Source organism: Nerophis lumbriciformis, linkage group LG12 (assembly GCF_033978685.3).
Source record: "Nerophis lumbriciformis linkage group LG12, RoL_Nlum_v2.1, whole genome shotgun sequence".
In the NCBI taxonomy this organism is placed as follows: domain Eukaryota; kingdom Metazoa; phylum Chordata; class Actinopteri; order Syngnathiformes; family Syngnathidae; genus Nerophis; species Nerophis lumbriciformis.
The window spans coordinates 45,954,143-45,976,781 of record NC_084559.2 but is presented as its reverse complement, the minus strand read 5'-3'; the positions used below and the strand labels follow the sequence as shown (position 1 = coordinate 45,976,781).

General features: G+C 39.7%; 1 protein-coding gene across 1 annotated transcript in view; it reads right to left on the bottom strand.

Moving 5' to 3' along the window:
• mef2cb (myocyte enhancer factor 2cb) overlaps positions 1-18,322 on the bottom strand; it is a 209,452-nt gene extending 191,130 nt beyond the window's left edge. Inside the window, exon 1 of the mRNA XM_061986647.2 lies at positions 18,116-18,322. The gene's annotated coding sequence lies outside the window, so the exon portion shown is untranslated. The remainder of the gene's footprint in view (positions 1-18,115) is intronic.
• Between the last annotated feature and the right edge of the window lie 4,317 nt (positions 18,323-22,639).

Below are 22,639 nucleotides of genomic sequence, written 5' to 3'. Positions count from 1 at the left end.
ATACATAAATATGTAAGCTGTGAAAATCTGCTGCACAGTATGTGTGCTTGGGTCTTATTTTTAGGAACACTAATACAAAACCTCACAATAATGTCTGATTGAATACTAAAAACGTTATGACAGACCGCCTTAAAAAACGAAATGGCATTTTAAATGTTTTTACTGACACCCAGAATGTACATGGAAATTAAGAATGTGGGATTTACAATTTTAACTATGAATGATAAAACACTGAATATTGACAACATATGAACGCCACAACCCCTCTCGATTGGCATATTTTGCAATCAAGCGAAACACAACAAAATATGAACGTAAAAGCTAACAAAAAAACCACCTGCAGTCTGATATATCTGATATATCACTAAGCTTTAGAACTTTGTTGTAAAAATCTCCTTCCGCATCTGTCCCTGACACCTGTATTTCAGGCTTGCCGCTCTGAAAACACTCCGTGGAAACGCTCCCCACACACACTGCTTGGAGCCTTGTCTGAGCTGCTGTGACTTAGATTACCATAGTAACTAGTATATCATGCAAAAGCGCAGATTCCAACCATTGAAATACTTTGTATAGTTCAAGACTTACGGTCAGTTCAAAACATCACTGCACATCATAATGGCAACGACAGTTTCGATCTTAACGATCTAAAAAAAGGATTTGGGAATGTCTGGCGAGCCAGATTGAAAAGCTTAACGGGCCACATGCGGCCCCCGGGCCTTAATTTGCCCAGGTCTGGTGTAGACAAAAATAACCAACGTTCCCGCTAAGGTGGTGCCTGCACAATTGCGCATAAATCTATGCTGCACACAAAATAAAATCCAATCTGAAACCTTAACAAAATAAACACATAACTATTTGTTCTGTATGATTTCGCAATGCGTCTCTGTGAGTGACAGGTGACGACAAGTGGCCCCTAACAGAAAAAACAATGTTCGTCAACTCTGTTCAATTATCGTAATGTCTGTCGAGAGTAGACGCTTTAAAGAGTATAGGAATTCCATCCATCACTTTGTTGAGCAAAACTGTTTATACCCAGTTGTAACCACACCAAAAAATGTGTAAAAAATGTATATCTGCCGTACAGACCAGGCCAAAATCAACTCTTTGTCATCTGCCGCTCTCTCTCTCTCACCTGCACCAACACATGCACTCATGGCACTTATCCACTGATGCGTTTACGGCCACACACAAAGTCGGACAAATCCAACACCACACAAAGCGTAAATGCCAGGCCGTTACACCATGACTCCTCAATCAGATGTGTGCTTATTCTACTGTCATTTATTAAGAATGTTAATTTATGGATGTTAATCATGAAATGCTATTACTAGATTACATGAATGCTAATACAAATATATATTTTACAGGAATGTACAGTTTATCCCATGTTTACATCTCATTGTGCAACATAAGAATGTCTTAAGGGGCACTAAGAGTGATTTCTAAAAGGGGTACAAAATATTTGTAATAAAAATGTATATTTTACAGGAATGTACACTTTATCCCATGTTTACATCTCATTGTGCAACATGAGAATGTTTCAAGGGGTACCAAGTATGATCTCTGAAAGGGGCTCAAAATATTTCCAGAGTAGGACCCCCTAGCTCATGAAAAACACTTTTTTTTGTAATTTTCATTTTAAGTGGGCCAAATCATTTTAAAAAATATGTTAATTTCACGAAAATGACTGCTGTCATTTGATTAATATAATAAAACTTGTTATTAAGTCAGGTTTGGGACTGGTGGGCTGCTGGTATGGCTACAGTGTGCATGTCTGATGTGCTCCACTGAAGGCTAAGGACGTTTTTGCGTTTGTTCGGACACATGAAAAATTAGAGGGAACATTGGTCCCGACCGACTATTTGAGAAACACTGACTTATGTTGAGGTTTTTAAGGGATGGACCTTGAGCAATGACACCCACTGACTGCATAACACCATAACTGAAAATACATTTCACTATTAAATCCTGATATACTGTAATAAATAAGCACATGCATTGGAGCACTTTAAACAATGAATCACTCAATCAGGCGTTAAATGCTTAATATTGATCCACTTTGGACTATTTTTTCCAACTTTCTGCAGCATTTAAAGGGGACCAAGGATGATGTTCCTCTTTTTGGACTTATTAATGTTACAATGTTGGATACTCATGTTAAACAATGCCAACACGTCAAATCATAAGATTCTTATATTGTGCATTTTGCACTTGAATATTTGATCATTGTATTTTCTACTTGTGACAATACTTGTATGCATTTGATCATTATTAAATTATAAAAAATGTCACATTATCAACAAAATAATTTTACAAGTTCACTAGATATGATGCATTACGCACATGTTCAGATCATTCTACGTTGGACAATTCATCAACAAATAAGGCAGCTCTTTGTTGCATATGTCAAATATGTACTCAGTACAAAAATGTGTCTCTTACATGTGGCCTCTTTTTGTGTGGAAAGTGTCATGGTCTTGTGGGTAAAATGTACTTTTACTAGTTTGTGTTTGTTTTGTTGTCATTCTTTAATACATATCATGAGTTCTCAATAACATTATTAGGAACTACTCCTATTCAGAATTACTTCTCTGGTCTGAGTGCTGGCTCCCTCACCTGTCATTGGTTGCCAATCAGGACACACCTGTCCCTGGTTGCCAATCAGGATGCTTCCTGTCCTCTGGACAGGCTGTATCATTTGCTTTGCTTTCTTTGCACTTCATACTTCCGTGACCTCGAGAGGGACAAGCGGTAGAAAATGGATGGATGGATGAACTTCTGTTTATTGTTTGTTTACTTCCCAGATGTACACTTTTGTTGTTTGTGTTACCTGTGTTTTACCTACATTTTTTAAATTGTTTTCTTCCACTTGCCTTCTGGCTGCATTCCGGGATCCCAACTAACATCATGACTTGTCTAAAACGTTGCATCAATTGGGTACACATCTTAAAAACAGGCTCACTACAAATGAAAATTTGCACCTTGATATCTAACAACTTTTTTTTTTTTTTTGAAGGGGTCATATTATTATTTTTTTTCTACCTTTAAAACACTTCCTTGTGGTCTACATAACATGTAGTGATGTTTCTTTGGTCAATATTCTGCATAGATTATGTTTTACAGACCGTTTTCAAGCCACGTTCTGACCCTCTCTTCAGGATGCGCCGTTTTGTGTGCGGTACGTGGCTCCACTTCGACTCTGTTTTCTTCCCGTCATTCACGTTGTAGATTTTAGCGCTTCCATTGCGAGTCTACTGACAGTTAAAAGTTAGAACTATACGCTACTTTGTATTAGAAATGGCAACAGCGGAGGATGCATGTGCATGTACGAGCCAGTCTGCCCCACAACAAGAGGATCGTGAAAAAGAAGGAGTTCATTGACTACTGCGTCCGACTACAATGGCGGACTCGGGCAGAGGTGGGTAGAGTAGCCAGAAATTGTACTCAAGTAAGAGTACTGTTACTTTAGAGATTTATTACTCAAGTAAAAGTAAGGAGTAGTCACCCAAATATTTACTTGAGTAAAAGTAAAAAGTATGTTGTGAAAAAACTACTCAAGTACTGAGTAACTGATGAGTAACATACACACACATATCATATATATATATATATATATATATATATATATATATATATGTATGTGTGGGGAAAAAAAAAAAAAAAAAAATCACAAGACTATTTCATCTCTACAGGCCTGTTTCATGAGGGGGGGTACCCTCAATCGTCAGGAGATTTTAATGGGAGCATTCGCATACCATGGTTTATATAGGGCACAGAGTGGGTGGGTACAGAGTGGGTGGGTACAGGCTGGCCTAGGGGCGTGGTGATTGGCTCATGTGTTACCTAGGAGGTGTTTCCGTCTATGGCGGCATGTTGTTACAATTTCGCTGCGCTTGTTGAGGGATGACAGGTCTGGACGGTAAATAATAAACAGTTTCTCTTTCAAGCATAGGTTGCATCTTTTATTACCACTATTGTAAGTGGTAATATAATAAACAGTTTCTCTTAAAATAGTAAGTAAATAATAAACAGTTTCTCTTTCAAGCATAGGTTGCATCTTTTATTACCACTATTGTAAGTGGTAATAAAGATGCAACCTATGCTTGAAAGAGAAACTGTTTATTATTTACCGTCCAGACCTGTCATCCCTCAACAAGCGCAGCGAAATTGTAACAACATGCCGCCATAGACGGAAACACCTCCTAGGTAACACATGAGCCAATCACCACGCCCCTAGGCCAGCCTGTACCCACCCACTCTGTGCCCTATATAAACCATGGTATGCGAATGCTCCCATTAAAATCTCCTGACGATTGAGGGTACCCCCCCTCATGAAACAGGCCTGTAGAGATGAAATAGTCTTGTGATTTTATTTTATTTTTTTTTATTTTTATTTTTTCCCCCACACATACATATATTGCGCTCTACTACGGTATCGAGCACTATTTTTTGGATAACCTTATTAAGACATATATATATATATATATATATATATATATATATATATATATATATATATATATATATATACACACACACATTTATATATATATATATATATACATATATATATATATATATATACAGTATATAATTTATATTTATTTATTTTGCCGTTTTTGTTTACATGTTAAAGGTGTTTTAATGAATATACATGCATGTTTAACACATATAGATTAGACAAGAATATAAGTTGGTGTATTACCTGATTCTGATGACTTGCATTGATTGGAATCAGACAGTAGTGCTGATAGCGTCCACGTTTTCAAATGGAGGAGAAAAAAGTTCCTCCTTGCTGTCTAATACCACATGAAAGTGGTTGATTTTTGGCATCTTATTTGTCCAGCTTCCATATTCGTTTTTATACACTTTACAAGAAATACATTGGCGGCAAACTCCGTAGCTTGCTAGCTTGTTTGCGCTGGCTTTCGGAGACTCTTATTTTGAAAGCGCAGGCGCAATGGAGCGGCACTTTTATTGTGAAGACAGGAACTGTGCAGTCAGTCTTTAGGCTTTTGACGGGATGTACGGTTGAAATAAAAGGGTATTTTTTCCTTCACACTTTTGATTGATTGATTGAAACTTTTATTAGTAGATTGCACAGTACAGTACATATTCCGTACAATTGACCACTAAATGGTAACACCCCAATAAGTTGACCCCTGGCTCTGTTTGATTGGTCCAACGTCACCAGTGACTGCATCTGATTGGTGGAACGGAGTGAACGTCACCAGTGACTGCATTTGTTGAAACGCAGGCACTATGAAGGTCTGTCTGACAGACCAAAACAAACAAAGCGTGCATTAACAGATCGATAAAAATTAGTAGCGAGTAGCGAGCTGAATGTAGATAAAAGTAGCGGAGTAAAAGTAGCGTTTCTTCTCTATAAATATACTCAAGTAAAAGTAAAAGTATGTTGCATTAAAACTACTCTTAGAAGTACAATTTATCCCAAAAGTTACTCAAGTAGATGTAACGGAGTAAATGTAGCGCGTTACTACCCACCTCTGGACTCGGGCAAAGCTCTTCGGGTAAATTTTTATCATATATGGAGATATCCGCTGACGTCACAAGCTACATGAAAGAAGGCAAGATTTTTCATGAATATTTCCGCTATGCCTACATGGTCTGATTTCAGATTTTCGTGACTTACGCAGATCCCAAATTCACAAAAACAGCTACCGTATTTTCCGGATTATAAGTCGCAGTTTTTTTCATAGTTTGGCAGGGGGTGCAATTTATACTCTAGAGCGAATTTATGTGTGAAATTTTTAACACATTACCGTAAAATATCAAATAATATTATTTATCTCATTCCCGTAAGAGACGAGGCGAATGTCAGCAATCGTCACACACACGCCAACCAATAAAAATTCGGCGGGGGCGGGTCATGGCAGAAGTGCATTGTGCGTCATGACAGAAGTGCATTGTGGGTCATGGGATGCTACCTGCTACTACGTCCGTAGCTATAAAAATGGATAATTTCAACATTGCCGGTAATTTATAAAAACTGAGAAGGGCTGAACAAAAATGCCACCGAAAAGGAAATCATATACTACAGATTACAAGCTGGATGTAATGAAATATGCAGCAGAAAACGGCAAGAGGAAGCGGCGCATACCTTTGGAGTTGGCAGAGTTGGCAGAGTTGTTTAGAAGCGACACCGAGGAAGAAGATTTCATGGGATTTAGCGATTAGGAGTGACAGATTGTTTGGTAAACGTATAGCATGTTCTATATGTTATAGTTATTTGAATGACTCTTACCATAATATGTTACGTTAACATACCAGGCACGTTCTCAGTTGGTTATTTATGCCTCATATAACGTACACTTATTCAGCCTGTTGTTCACTATTCTTTATTTATTTTAAATTGCCTTTCAAATGTCTATTCTTGGTGTTGGATTTTATCAAATAGATTTCCCCCCAAAATGCGACTTGTGACGTATATATGTTTTTTTCCTTCTTTATTATGCATTTTCGGCCGGTGCGACGTATACTCCGGAGCGACTTATAATCCGAAAAATACGCTCCCATTCGGTATGAAAAGTTGGTTTTGCATTATAGGTCCCCACGCTGCGCATAAAGGCAGTTTACTGTGTGTACGCACAACATTGTGTGACTGCAATGCAAATATCTGGCTTCTGGAGACTTTTAGTCAGAATTCCACAGTCTTATGGACGAAGCCCCTCTCAGCTGGAATGGTTTATCATTGGTTGATCAAAACATTGCCAAGAACACACCCTCCGACAGTCCCCTCTGTTTCCACCGGCCATAGCAACCATTAAGCAGCGGTTGACCTTGACAGTTAAAGATCACTCAGCATGGCGACGTTACTTCTTCCACACTCCCTACAAGCATCTGATGGCATCTGGCTGTGAAAAAACAATACGATGCATCTAAATGAGACTCCGATGTGTTCGAGCGGAGCCTCGCCAACGTCGACGCGAGCCTGTGTTGCGTGGTGGATCTCCGCAGATGAGCGGCTGCGTCTAAAGCTCTTTGTGCCTTCAGGATCACCCCCAACTCATTCTTATTCAGACATGATCAGAGGGGAGGCAGGCAACTGAGATTAGCTGCAGATCAAAAGAGCTGCCTCGCGCCAGCGCTTGTGTTTTGTAGATTTAGGCCGCCCCGGCGCATTGCCGTTGCATAGCGGCGCCGGAGCGTCATACTGATTCTTTTTTTTTCTTCTCTTTTGGACTCGACAGCGCTCAAGGGGGTAGATGTTAGGGGAGTTTATGTGCAGGAGGTCGGACTGCTTGTGGAAATGTTCAAACATTGAATAATAAAAGAGATAGAAGAGCATGAAAAGGCAATCAGGGGGTAAAGTGACGATACAATAAGCTATTACAGCGGAAGAAAAAAAAAAAGACACTTTCGCCGCTTTCCATGTGGGAAATCAAACCGCTTCCATATGTGAAATATTTCTTGGTTCAGTGATAATGTGTTTAAAATGAAATGTGTTTTCCGCGGGAACATAGTAACTTTGGGCCTGCTTTCTGTCGGAGGCCTTAACAAAATACTTGTCAATAAACAGCAAATTACTGCTGCACTCTATGGCAACCTTCTCATTTATTGACATAAAGCCGAGTGAGAACCTGAAAAAGCACGTACAAATTAAAATCACATTCTGCTTCAGCCGAAACAAGCAGGATACACATGCTTGCGTTTAAGCATTTGGCAAGTTACCATTTCAGAAAACTCAACAATCACTGTAAATATGTATTTCTGACCTGTGCAGATAACCCTCGACCGCTCGGTGTTACAAGTAGCAACAACACAGACAAAAGTGTGTTCGGGAACTCACTACAGGAAGACAAAACAAGATACAGTATTTCCGAACTCTGCCGCCCATTAAGTTGAGAGAAAAGTTAACGAGCAGGGGGATAACGGCATCTTCAGTAACATTAGCTACATACATTGATATTAATGCCAAGGTCAAGTTTCAGTACAGTGAGGGTACAAAATGCTTGCTGCTTACCTATTATGTATGTATATATATATATATATATGGCATTAATATCAATGTATGTAGCTAATGTTACTGAAGATGCCGTTATCCCCCTGCTTGTTAACTTTTCTCTCAACTTAATGGGCTACAGCTGCATGAACAATATATATATATATATATATATATATATATATGTATGTGTGGGGAAAAAAATCACAAGACTATTTCATCTCTACAGGCCTGTTTCATGAGGGGGGTACCCTCAATCGTCAGGAGATTTTAATGGGAGCATTCGCATACCATGGTTTATATAGGGCACAGAGTGGGTGGGTACAGGCTGGCCTAGGGGCGTGGTGATTGGTTCATGTGTTACCTAGGAGGTGTTTCCGTCTATGGCGGCATGTTGTTACAATTTCGCTGCGCTTGTTGAGAGATGACAGGTCTGGACGGTAGATAATAAACAGTTTCTCTTTCAAGCATAGGTTGCATCTTTTATTACCACTATTGTAAGGTGTGCTGGATGCAAGAATTTGCCATGTTATTGAATATTCAACATTATTGTCTTTGAGGTCCCAAATGTGTTTGCTGAGTTCTGTGGTATTTCGCAGGTTTTTGTTCCTGAAAGAAGCCTTGTGGTTGTTCCATCTGGTTTTGAATTCACCCTCGGTTAATCCTACATATGTGTCGGATGTGTTAATGTCCTTGCGTATTACCTTAGATTGGTAGACAACTGATGTTTGTAAGCATCCCCCGTTGAGGGGGCAATCAGGTTTCTTTCGACAGTTACATGCTTTGTTGGTTTTGGAGTCGTTCTGACTGGGGGTCGACGGCTCATTTGCAATTGTTTTGTTGTGGTTTGAGATGATTTGTCGTATATTGTTCATGCAGCTGTAGCTCAATTTGATGTTGTTCTTGTTGAATACTTTTCTTAGGTTGTTGTCTTTGGGAAAGTGTTTGTCAATCAGGTTGAGGAATTTGTGTCCAATGTTCGTTGAGACGTTTTTGCTGTATGGGGGGTTGTACCAGATGATGTCGTTTCGTTTTCTGTTCTTTTTTGGCTGGTTTCCTGGCGTGGGTTCATAGGTGAGGGTGAAATTGTATCCGCTTTCATCAAGGGCTTTTTGGTACGGGGGGGTTGCTTGGTCAAATTCAGCTTTGCTAGATGACAGCATCGATAGCCTTTTATTGATTCCGGTAGGTATTTTTTTCGTGGTGGTGGGTGGATGGTTGCTGTCGTGGTGCACGTATTGGAGTGTTGTGTTGGGTTTCGTGAATGGTTGGTAGCTGTTATTTCTCAGGTTGAAAGTGACGTCAAGAAAGTTGACGGTTTGCTTGTTGGCTTCAATCGTGATCCGTAGGCCGTTCTCTTTGAAAATTTGGCATGAAACAGGCCTGTAGAGATGAAATAGTCTTGTGATTTTTTTCCCCACACATACATATATTGCGCTCTACTACGGTATCGAGCACTATTTTTTGGATAACCTTATTAAGACATATATATATATATACATATATATATATATATATATATATATATATATATATATAATATATTTTATTTTTATGAAGCATGGAAATGCAATTGCAATCTGCTAACAAGCAATTCTCCAATACATTCATTCTTAAATAATAAAAACATATAAATGTAGTCCACTTTTAGTCATACTATTTGGGCTTGTGGAGGCGGATTGTAACGTCGAATGTAGACTTCCTGTCCTGCACTTGATATTTGTGCTGATTGGTATGGAACTTTTGGCTCAGGACACCTGCATGGGTGCACGTTTCGAATATGAATATTCAAAACACACCTGATAAGAAGTATATAGTTGTCCCTCGTCACTTCGAGTTTTGCGGCTTCATTCTGTCACAATTTTTCAAATATTTTTTTATAAAAAATGGTTTTGCACTATTTCGCATTTAATTATGACCTATCATTAGTCAGGGATATGCATATTTCAACACATTTACTTATTTGTGGCCTAGATTAAGCATTCATAAATATGGCTACCAACCCTCACTGGAAACGCGGACACGTTTCCAGTGAGGGTTGGACTCCGCCAAGGCTGCCCTTTGTCACCGATTCTGTTCATAACTTTTATGGACAGAATTTCTAGGCGCAGTCAAGGCGTTGAGGGGATCCGGTTTGGCGGCTGCAGGATTAGGTCTCTGCTTTTTGCAGATGATGTGGTCCTGATGGCTTCATGTGGTCAGGATCTTCAGCTCTCACTGGATCGGTTCGCAGCTGAGTGTGAAGCGACTGGGATGAGAATCAGCACCTCCAAATCCGAGTCCATGGTTTTTGCCCGGAAAAGGGTGGAGTGCCATCTCCGGGTTGCGGAGGAGACCATGCCCCAAGTGGAGGAGTTCAAGTACCTCGGAGTCTTGTTCACGAGTGAGGGAAGAGTGGATCGTGAGATCGACAGGCGGATCGGTGCGGCGTCTTCAGTAATGCGGACGCTGTATCGATCCGTTGTGGTGAAGAAGGAGCTGAGCCGGAAGGCAAAGCTCTCAATTTACCGGTCGATCTACGTTCCCATCCTCACCTATGGTCATGAGCTTTGGGTTATGACCGAAAGGACAAGATCACGGGTACAAGCGGCCGAAATGAGATTCCTCCGCCGGGTGGCGGGGCTCTCCCTTAGAGATACGGTGAGAAGTTCTGTCATCCGAGGGGAGCTCAAAGTAAAGCCGCTGCTCCTCCACATCGAGAGGAGCCAGATGAGGTGGTTCGGGCATCTGGTCAGGATGCCACCCGATCGCCTCCCGAGGGAGGTGTTTAGGGCACGTCCGACGACCCAGGACACGTTGGGAAGACTATGTCTCCTGGCTGGCCTGGGAACGCCTCGGGATCCCCCGGGAAAAGCTGGACGAAGTGGCTGTGGAGAGGGAAGTCTGGGCTTCCCTGCTTAGGCTGCTGCCCCCGGGACCCGACCTCGGATAAGCGTAAGAAGATGGATGGATGGATGGATGGATGGATGGATAGAAATATGGCTACATGTGTCTCGATGGGAAGTGTTGCTTGAAAATGTGACCCTTAAGATGCAGAGAACGGCAGGTGCAATGCGGGTAAAAGTATATTTGATAACAAAAGAAGGCGAGTGCAGCTAGTGTGGCCCGCCCGCCAGCGTCTTCAATTTGGCCCAAATGCGCTCCGCAATCCATAAAAAAAGGCGGACTCTGAATGCTAAAGATTTGCTGCCATCTCAGGGACAATGTGAGTAAACCAGATCAATGACTTGGAATGATTGCACAGCATTCATTTATAACACAAATCCAACAACCTTCCCTAGTCATGGTTTAAATTGTCAACACACAGTCACAAATAACACAACCTGCTTACTGAACGTTGTTGATATTATAAAAAACGTTTAAACACCATAAAAAATAAAAAATACATTTACGCCTATTTAAATTTGTGAGAGTGCATGGCCGAAAACATGTAAAACACTCGCCACATTTATCCATGTTAGGCGCATTTAAGGCGCTTGTTGTTTCTGATTGATTACAAAATTTTAAGAAAATCGTCACGGAAGTTAACAAGGTAGGAGTCAAACTTTCACACACTCTTAATATCCAGTTATATTCATTTTATATCCATTAAAATAATATAATATGTACACACACACACAGAACACACAGTTACTTTACATGCAGTCGGCTTTCGTGCACGGGCCAAATTTCTTCCGCCCAATGTGGCCCCCAAGTTAAAAAGTTTGGAGACCCCTGTTCTAAAGGAAACAAACACACTCTCACTCTCTCAGAAGCGACTATGAACACTTGGCAGAACAATGTATGTAGGAGCCTGATTGTCAACCAGGAACAGGTGTGTTCAGGTTGCCAATCAGGAACAGATGTGGGAACCAGCGTTCAGAGGCAAACTGGGGAAAAAAACAAAACACACAAGTCCAAAAACTGTCACGGAGGTCATGACAAAATTAACTTCAATGAACAATTTGAAGGTTCTGTATTGCACTGCAGATCATCATCATCGAACAGGTTGCAGTATTTCAACTGGTTTGTGGTTGTGTTCAACAACAGTGTGTGTATGTGTGTCTATATTATTGTAAAACATGTCTTATTTATGTCTTATATGTACAGTATATATATTAATTTATATTGTGATATTTTAATATATTGGGTAAAACAAGTGTAAAGGTGACTATAAGGGTGTTAGTTCATGCCTAAAGGGCTCTAATAATGTTAAAAATACAGTACTTGGAATGTCTGAAACAGGCTTTTTAAGCTCCACCTATGAAACTATTAGATTTATAAATAGGAAATTGTTACTCGGCAGAAATATACTTATCGCGGCCGGGCCTGTAACCAATTAATAATTATAAACGAGGCATGACTGTGGACTGAACGGTAGTTAGACTGGGGGAACATGTCGGCCCTTCCTATACGCAGATTATGTGCCGTGAGCCCCTCGTTCTGTGGGCCCCTTGTTTTGGTGCATGTCCAATATGTAAAATATAAATTAATGAGTGACAGGGTGTTTCATATGAAATGTTAACACAAACATATCCCAAGCTCCTTCCTGCTCAGTCACTGATAATGGCACGTTTTCCCATACATTTTCACTGTCCCATGTGGCGTGCAGTAGTGCTCGTGTTGTCAGGCAGTTGTACTGAATTTAAGTCCATCTCAGCAGGATTTGATAAATCATGTTTTGATTAATGCTGGCAAATGATACAAACCCCGTTTCCATATGAGTTGGGAAATTGTGTTAGATGTAAATATAAACGGAATACAAGGATTTGCAAATCATTTTCAACCCATATTCAGCTGAATATGCTTTTGCAAATAATCATTAACTTTAGAATTTGATGCCAGCAATACGTGACAAAGAAGTTGGGAAAGGTGGCAATAAATACTGATAAAGTTGAGGAATGCTCATCAAACACTTATTTGGAACATCCCACAAGATAACAGGCAAATTGGGAACAGGTGGGTGCCATGATTGGGTATAAAAGTAGATTCTATGAAATGCTCAGTCATTCACAAACAAGGATGGGGCGAGGGTCACCACTTTGTCAACAAAAGCGTGAGCAATTTGTTGAACAGTTTAAGAAAAACCTTTCTCAACCAGCTATTGCAAGGTATTTAGGGATTTCACCATCTACGGTCCGTAATACCATCAAAGAGTTCAGAGAATCTGGAAAAATCACTGCACGTAAGCAGCTAAGCCTGTGACCTTCGATCCCTCAGGCTGTACTGCATCAACAAGCGACATCAGTGTGTAAAGGATATCACCACATGGGCTCAGGAACACATCAGAAACCCACTGTCAGTAACTACAGTTGGTCGCTACATCTGTAAAAGCAAGTTAAAACTCTCCTATGCTAGGCAAAAACCGTTTATCAACAACACCCAGAAACGCCGTCGGCTTCGCTGGGCCTGTGCTCATCTAAGATGGACTGATACAAAGTGGAAAAGTGTTCTGTGGTCTGACGAGTCCACATTTTAAATTGTTTTTGGAAACTGTGGACGTCGTGTCCTCCGGACCAAAGAGGAAAAGAACCATCCGGATTGTTATAGGCGCAAAGTTGAAAAGCCAGCATCTGTGATGGTATGGGGGTGTATTAGTGCCCAAGACATGGGTAACTTACACATCTGTGAAAGCGCCATTAATGCTGAAAGGTACATACAGGTTTTGGAGCAACGGATGTTGCCATCCAAGCAACGTTACCATGGACGCCCCTGCTTATTTCAGCAAGACAATGCCAAGCCACGTGTTACATCAACGTGGCTTCATAGTAAAAGAGTGCGGGTACTAAACTGGTCTGCCTGTAGTCCAGACCTGTCTCCCATTGAAAATGTGTGGCGCATTATGAAGTCTAAAATACCACAACGGAGACCCCCGGACTGTTGAACAACTTAAGCTGTACATCAAGCAAGAATGGGAAATAATTCCACCTTAGAAGCTTAAAAAATGTGTCTCCTCTGTTCCCAAACGTGTACTGAGTGTTGTTAAAAGGAAAGGCCATGTAACACAGTGGTGAACATGCCCCTTCCCAACTACTTTGGCACATGTTGCAGCCATGAAATTCTAAGTTAATTATTATTTGCAAAAAAAAAAAAAATAAGTTCATGAGTTTGAACATCAACTATCTTGTCTTTGTAGTGCATTCAATTGAATATGGGTTGAAAATGATTTGCAAATCATTGTATTCCGTTGATATTTACATCTAACACAATTTCACAACTCATATGGAAACGGGGTTTGTACATTTTTAAATCAAATTTATCACACTTTTAAAATTTAGATCATGCAGTTTCCCATGCAAGCCTTTTTGGTAACCATCTGTGGTTAAGGTAAAGGAGAATGTACAGTGAAAATAATCTGTGTGATTAATCTGCTTATATATGATTATTGCAATAACTTTTTTTTCTGATTAATCACAAGTTAAGTCATTATTTTTGACAGTGCTAGTTTACATAATGTTGTTAGGCACAAAAAAGTAATTATTCAATGATTTATATTACATTAATTATTTTTATTACAAAATATGCATCAAAATTTGATTAAAAAAGTAGAAAAATAGTTTGCCTTTCAGGTAACCAGCCGCAGTTAGGGTAAAGGAGAATGTGGAGTGAAAATAAATTGTGTGATACATATATACATGATTAATGCAGGAACTTTTTGTGATTAATCACATGAATTAAGTCATTAGGTTTGACAGCCCTTGTTTATATAATCTTAAAATATTGATTATGCACGAAAAAGTAATTATTCAATAATGTATATCACATTGATTATTTTTAGTACAAAATATGCATAAAATTAAATTCAAGTTCAATTAAAGAAGTAGGAAAATAGTTTGCCTTTTCAGCTAACCAGCCAGAAAATGTACTGTGAAAATAAATTGTGTTATTAATCCGCATGTATCAATTAATGCAATAACTTTTTGTGATTAATCACATGAGTTAAGTCATTAGTTTTGACAGCCCTTGTTTTTATAATCTTAAAATATTGATTATGCACGAAAAAGTAATTAACAACTTATTTTCTATTAATTATTTTTAGTACAAAACATTCAAAATTCAACTTTGGAAAAAAAATTGTTTCACAAATAAAAAATAGCAAAAAAAACAAAACAATTGCAATGAGGTGTATAATGCTGCAAAAAAAAATTCTGAATAAATATAGCCTGCATGTCCGACAACATATTTTAAGAAAAAGAACAGCAACTTTTCCTAATCATATTAAACTGAACTGTTTATTATTTTGGTATCAATAATGTATTTGTGTACTTTTAATTACAGCAGATATTGTTAGGGGAAATGATTCTAGCCACAAAAAAATACAATTAAATTATTAAACTCCCAAAAAAAACCTTGTTGTAGTTCTTCTCAACAAATGAGAAATATAAACTTAAAAGGAAAATCTAATTTAAAACATTTGTATGCTCTTACAACACTTTAGCAAATCAGTACGTGGAATTAAATGATGGAATGGATTAACCAAAGAAATCAAAGAAAGCACCAATATGATTCAGTTTAAGAGACTGTTCAAACTACAAGTGTTCACAAAGTACACAGAACTATAATTATGATGAATATGTTGAACCCTTTTTTTTTTATTGAGACAAAGATTATTTATGTATTTAATATTTGGCTACTTACTATGGTATATTATTTGTTTATTATTTATTTGTTCACTGTTCTGTTACAGAGAACAAGGAAATAGGATACAATTGCTATGGAATTAAAAGGGTTAGGATTAAATAAACTCAGCTTCTTCCTACTCCTTTTCCGAAATGTAATGAAACTACTGGAAATATGTGATGTATCATAAGTATGTTCGAAACAAACTGAAACTGAACTGAACTCTTTATCTTCTGCTTATTGCTCCTGCAGGATCCCTTCACCAAGAACAAAAGATTCTGCGCAGCTTCCGCGTCAAAGGTTTCACTTTGTCTCCAAACTTTGTCCCTTAAACACCAAACCCTGTGATGCGTATTGTTACTGAAGCGTGTGTTTGCTACATGGGGAGCTACCTTGAGGAAATGAGTCATTTTTAAAACAAACAGCATGTTGAAGCGCTTTTCTCTCACCGACGGTTCCAAACTGTGCACGGAGATGTTCTAAGCAATTACCCCTAAATGTAGCACTAACCTAAACTGACTGTGAAGAATTAGAAACAGAGAAATAACACTATATTACGTTACACTTTAACGCCTCCGACCATTTGTCTTACTTTGGAGGTATAAAAACGTGGATGGTAAAACTTTAAGGCACACTTTTCCAGGTGCCTCGGTGATCTGTTCCCTAAGTGCTCGGCAGAAATGATTGGCAACAGCTGGCATGCGACCACGCCTTCGTCAATGGAGCGTCTCTGGCGTCGTTGCGAGGAAAAACGCTAAGTCACGGGTGTCCAAAAATGTTGACTTGGGGGCCGCATTGGGCTAAAAAAATGTGGTTGAGGGCCGAAAACCGACTGCATACATATATTTATGCATACACACACACATTACATTAATATAATTGAATATTAAGAGTATATGAAAGTTTGACTTCTACCTTGTTTACTTCTGTGACACACTCCTTAAAGTTTTGTAATCAATCAGAATGATCAAGCAGTTAAAATGCACCAAACATGGATAAGTATGGAGAGTGTCAAGCATTTTCCCATCAATTTTATTTTATTTTTTTATGGTGATTGGACATTTTTTTTATAATATCCATATATGTTTATATTTTGTGTTGGTTGGAATTTTTTTAGATTGTTTTTGCTCCATGACTAGGGAAGGTTGTTTGCTATTCGGTCATATAAAATAGATGCTGCACATTCCAAACATAACAAGTCTTTCACCAGGAAAAAAACTCATGTTGTCAACTAGATCAGTGTTTTTCAACCTTTTCTGAGCCAAAGCACAATTTTTTCATTGAAAAAATCCCGAGGCACACCATCAGCAGAAAACATAAAAAAAATGAAACACAGTACAGTAGCCGATATTGACAATAAAAAGTTGTTCCCGCAATTGTTGGATATGACTTTAAACCATAACCAACCATGGATCACTATAGCTCTTGTTTCAAAATAGTTGTACTGTCACGACCTGTCACATCACGCCGTGACTAATTTTTAGTTTTTTGGTGTTTTACTGTGTGTAGTGTTTTAGTTCTTGTGTTGCGCTCCTATTTTGGTGGCTTTTCCTCTTTTGTTGGTATTTTCCTGCAGCAGTTTCATGTCTTCCTTGAACGCTATTCCCCACACCAGCTTTGTTTTCGCAATCAAGACTATTTAAGTTGTGCGGACGCTATCCGTCTTTGTGTGGACATTGTTGATTATCATGTCATGTACGGATGTACTTTGTGCACGCCGTCTGCTCCACACTCTGTAAGTCTTTGCTGTCGTCCAGCATTCCGTTTTTGTTTACTTTGCAGCCAGTTCAGTTTTAGTTTTGTTTTGCATAGCCATCCCTAAGCTTTAATACCTTTTCTCAGCGGCACTTAGCGGCACTAGCATTTTGTTTATTTTTGGTTTAAGTTTTAGACACCTTTTTACCTACACGCTGCCTCCCGAATATTGTGATCACGACAAACCATGTTCCCGACATCTACAAAGCAATTAGCTACCTGCTGCCACCTACTGATATGGAAGAGTATTGCACGGTTACTCTGCCGAGCTCTTGACAGCACAGACACTCAACAATGGCACATTTGCGGATTATAATTAGTGGTTTGCAAAAAAATATTTTTAACCCATTTAGGTGAAATTAGATAAACTCCCACGGCACACCAGACTGTATCTCACGGCACACTGGTTGAAAAACACTGCACTAGATTGTGTCAAAATAGCAGCATTTAAAATGTTATACTTTTAAAATGAATATAAGATTCCTTATTAAACTTATGACATCTCGCGGGCCAATTTGAAGACGCCGACGGGACGCATTTGGCCCGCGGGCCGTACTTTGGACAAACCTGTGCTACGTAAACAACAGTTTCTGTTGGCCTTGTTTACTCTCACTGGTATAACTGACAAGGACAGGGGTCATTAAATCCAGAAATGAACAATAAATATCATGATTCAAGAGGAGAGGCTGGAATGGAACTTTGAATTGACTGCTTAATCCGTTTAGGAAGTCATGGCCTACTGAGCAGCCACAATTCAACGGCAATAAGAGAGGAATAAAAAAAAAAGGGAAAACTCACCTGTGCCGTTTCTCTGCTTCCCCAGGAAGTCACACCCTGCAGAACCAGCTGAGGCCCCGAAACTTAAAAAAACAAAACAAAAAAGTGAGGGGTAAAATAACGAACAAAAGTACAAAACCGCCCTGCATGTGATAAAGCCAGACCAGCTGGCTTTGAATAGAAACACCCGATTTGGGTTGTGCGTTTGCCCCCGACGTCTATCCGCATCTGAACTGAAATCAGGTGTAGTTCTTTCCGAACACCTCCCCCCCTCGCCCCCGATGTATGCCGCCCCCCTTCCACTGTCCCAGCTGAATCCACCTGCCCCTGTCAATCAAACGCTCGGTAAATTTAGCCTTCCGGGGGATCAGTGACAGCCCCGACTATTTCGCATACACCCACCCGGCCCATACCTTTGTCAGCGCTGCATGGAGCATACTGTATCGCAGGGATCAGTGCCCCTACAGGAATGCTGAGTGACAAACGGACACCCCCCGCCCCCTTTTCACCTTCACTCGTCCCAAACTTACTCACGACATTCTTTGCATTTGATTCAGGAGGTTTTGAAGAGATGAGAGAATTTAAAAGCATTCTGAAGTTCCACCTTTTGTACATTTTCAGGAAGACAAACAAAAATCTCGAAAGTTGCAAAAAACTGCAGGGGTCACAATGAACTTAAGCTCAGTGGGCATTTTAAGCAGGGATGTCAAACATGCGGATCAGACCTGCGAACATGTTTAGTCCGGCCCGTGAGATGAGTTTGCTAAGTGTAATTGTAATTGAGTTGTATGTTTAAATCAAAGAAACTGCTGTTCTGAATGTGTCCACTTGATGTCGCAATAGCAATTCTGTTAGGCAAGCAAATTGTTTTTACTGGGGGTGAGATACACGGTAAAGCGGGGCTGCGACTCCGCCCCATCGACTCAACGTAAAACAAACAGGAGTAAAATAAACAATTAAGGGTTTGGCGTGGCATGGATAGAGGAGTGGCCGTGCCAGCAACCTGAGGGTTCCTGGTTCGATCCCCACCTTCTACCAACCTCGTAACGTCCGTTGTGTCCTTGAGCAAGACACTTCACCCTTGCTCTTGATGGATCGTGGTTAGGGCCTTTCATGGCAGCTCCCACCATCATTGTGTGAATGTATGTGTGAATGGGTGAATGTGGAAATAGCGTCAAAGCGCTTTGAGTACCTTGAAGGTAGAAAAGCGCTATACAAGTATAACCCATTTACCATTTAAAAAAAAAACTGCACATTGATATAGTTCTGTGGAAATGATTCTCTTCTGTGCAAATTTAAAGAAAGTGAACAGTGTAAATGACAAACGAGGTAGTTGATACATAGAAGCGTTTGTATTTATGCTTTATTTTATGTTTTGTTCAATCCTAGATGGGCTGTGACATAGAGTTTAATTGCTGTGTAGATACACTAAGTCTAAGTTCATTGTGTTCTTCAGGGTGTTTTTGAAACTGCACCATTTTTTTCCTCGGATTTTTCAACTAACTTGAAGTGTTTTGTCGAGAGAATTATTTTCAGAATATACTTGTTCTATTTTGGGCCGAAGTAAAACGAAGAAAACCATTTTAAGTTGTCGTAGTTGTACTTTTAAGTTATTATGCCATGATTTTACCCGTCTGGCCCACGTGGCAATACATTTTAATCCATGCGACCCCTGAGCTAAAATGAGTTTGACACCCCTGATTTAAAGCATTTAAGGCAGGGATATTTAACTAAATTGTTTTGGGGGTTTTCATAACGTTGAAACAACATGCTTGTTGACAACGTTTAATCAATGTTGGGTTCTGACGTTGATTTGACCATTGAATTTTGGTCATTTCCCAACCAATATTCTACAACACAAATACAATGTTGAAACAATCAGAATCAGAAATAATCAGATTCAGAAATACTTTATCAATCCCCGAGGGGAAATTGAAAAAACATACTTTTTGACTATGTTTATTTCATGTCAGGTTGTGACGTTGATTTGACCATTGGATTTTGGTCATTTCCCAACCAACAACATGGATCCAATGTTGGACATCAATGTTGTCTCAATTTACAAATACAACTATTTTGCAACATTTTTTCAAAGTCAGTTTTAAAAGGACATGTATGTGTAATCAATGTTGTATCAATGTATTGCGTCTGCTGGGATAGAACATGTGCATTTTTTACTTAAATAGGGACCTTTGTCGAGGCTATAAGCAATTATTCATGTGTACATTGTTTCTTATGGGGAACTCTGTATCAATATACAAACTTTTCGGTTTGCCAACCATGTTCAAAAACCAATTGAGTTCATAAATTGAGGTCCCACTTCATTTTCCAGAGAACCAGTGTCCTCTACAGTAGAAATTTGATTGTAGTCAATTTTGTCAGCGTTACGGGCATACTCTGTTGTTTTTAAGGACCTTCTGCAATAAAGCTAGTCAACGATTATTTCAATGATGGTATTAGAACCCTTCATTGTGGGAGGGAAAAGTTCACCCAGCTTTGTTAGTTCTAAGGCTGTCTAAAATGATAAGAGGTGACTAGAATTGAAGTTTAACAATTTATTCCACAAACAAGAGTAAGTACAGTACGGCTACCTGAAGGTGCTTGGTGGATAGTGCCCCCACGTGACGTGGATTGTTCGCCCACGTCACAGAGTGGGGTGACCCTGACAACATTCCCAAACACCGAGGCAGGAGATGACGAACCAATCTCGGTTCCAAACTAATGAAAATTCAGGGTCCATGGCACATTTTATATAAGGTCGCGATATATAGGAACGCACTATATCAAACTTTGAGTGTGTTTATTTTATTAAGGTTTAATTTAGTTTTATCAAGTGGTGGCCAAGATCTACTTGTTAAAGGCCTACTGAAACCCACTACTACCGACCACGCAGTCTGATAGTTTATATATCAATGATGAAATCTTAACATTGCAACACATGCCAATACGGCCGGGTTAGCTTACTAAAGTGCAATTTTAAATTTTGCGCGTAATATCCTGCTGAAAACGTCTCGGTATGATGACGCCTGCGCGTGATGTCACAGATTGTAGAGGACATTTTGGGACAGCATGGTGGCCAGCTATTAAGTCGTCTGTTTTCATCGCAAAATTCCACAGTATTCTGGACATCTGTGTTGGTGAATCTTTTGTAATTTGTTCAATGAACAATGGAGACAGCAAAGAAGAAAGCTGTAGGTGGGAAGCGGTGTATTGCGGCAGGTGTTGTGCCGGATAACGCACCCCCGCCGTAGAATGCACCCCCTGACTGTTGTGCCGGATAACACATGTTTCATTGTTTACATTCTCGAAAGATGACAGTCAAGCTTTACCTGTGGAGAACTGGGACAACAGAGACTCTTACCAGGAGGACTTTGAGTTGGATGCGCAGATGCGGTACCGTGAGTACGCATGCAGCTGCGGCTTTCAAACATTTGATCGCTTGCCCGAACGTGCGTGCCGCTATGTGCATGTCACGTACGTAACTTTGGGGACTATGGGGAAATATATGTGTTATATGAACTTTGGAGAGGTGAACGGTACTTTGGGCTGTGGGATTGAGTGTGTTGTGCAGGTGTTTGAGTTGTATTGGTGGGTTATATGGACGGGAGGGGGGAGGTGTTTGTTATTCGGGATTAATTTGTGGCATATTAAATATAAGCCTGGTTGTGTTGTGGCTAATAGAGTATATATATGTCTTGTGTTTATTTACTGTTTTAGTCATTCTCAGCTGAATATCAGGTCCCACCCGCCTCTCACAGCATCTTCCCTATCTGAATCGTTCCCACTGCCCTCTAGTCCTTCACTCTCACTTTCCTCATCCACAAATCTTTCATCCTCGCTCAAATTAATGGGGAAATCGTCACTTTCTCGGTCCGAATCGCTGTCGCTGCTGGTGGCCATGATTGTAAACAATGTGCAGATGTGAGGAGCTCCACAACCTGTGACGTCACGCGCATATCGTCTGCTACTTCCGGTACAGGCAAGGCTTTTTTATTAGCGACCAAAAGTTGCGAACTTTATCGTCGATGTTCTCTACTAAATCCTTTCAGCAAAAATATTGCAATATCGCGAAATGATCAAGTATGACACACAGAATGGACCTGCTATCCCCGTTTCAATAAGAAAATCGCATTTCAGTAGGCCTTTAAGATTTGTAGAACTTCTACAAATTCATGCTGGAAAAACAGACTTTAGAACATTTTATTATCACGATAAAAATGTCAACAAATCAGGTCACTGTCATTTTCACAAAGAAATTCTGATAAAACTGTTCACATAGTAGCCTCCACACTGCCAATGTCAATGACATTCTCAAAAAGCCTGCAGTCTTCTTTCAAAAATCCTCAAAAATTGTATCGCTCTGCAAAACGCATCTACAATATCATATTTGTCTTGTTATTCCAGCTGAGCAATGTTAAATATGACTTTTCTATGCTAATGACCCAGGCTATAGACGTTGCCAAAATCATGAACAAATAGGCTTTCCTTTCAGTGAAATATGTGAATCACTAACGATCCAAGGCAACAGATTAGCCACCACTGATA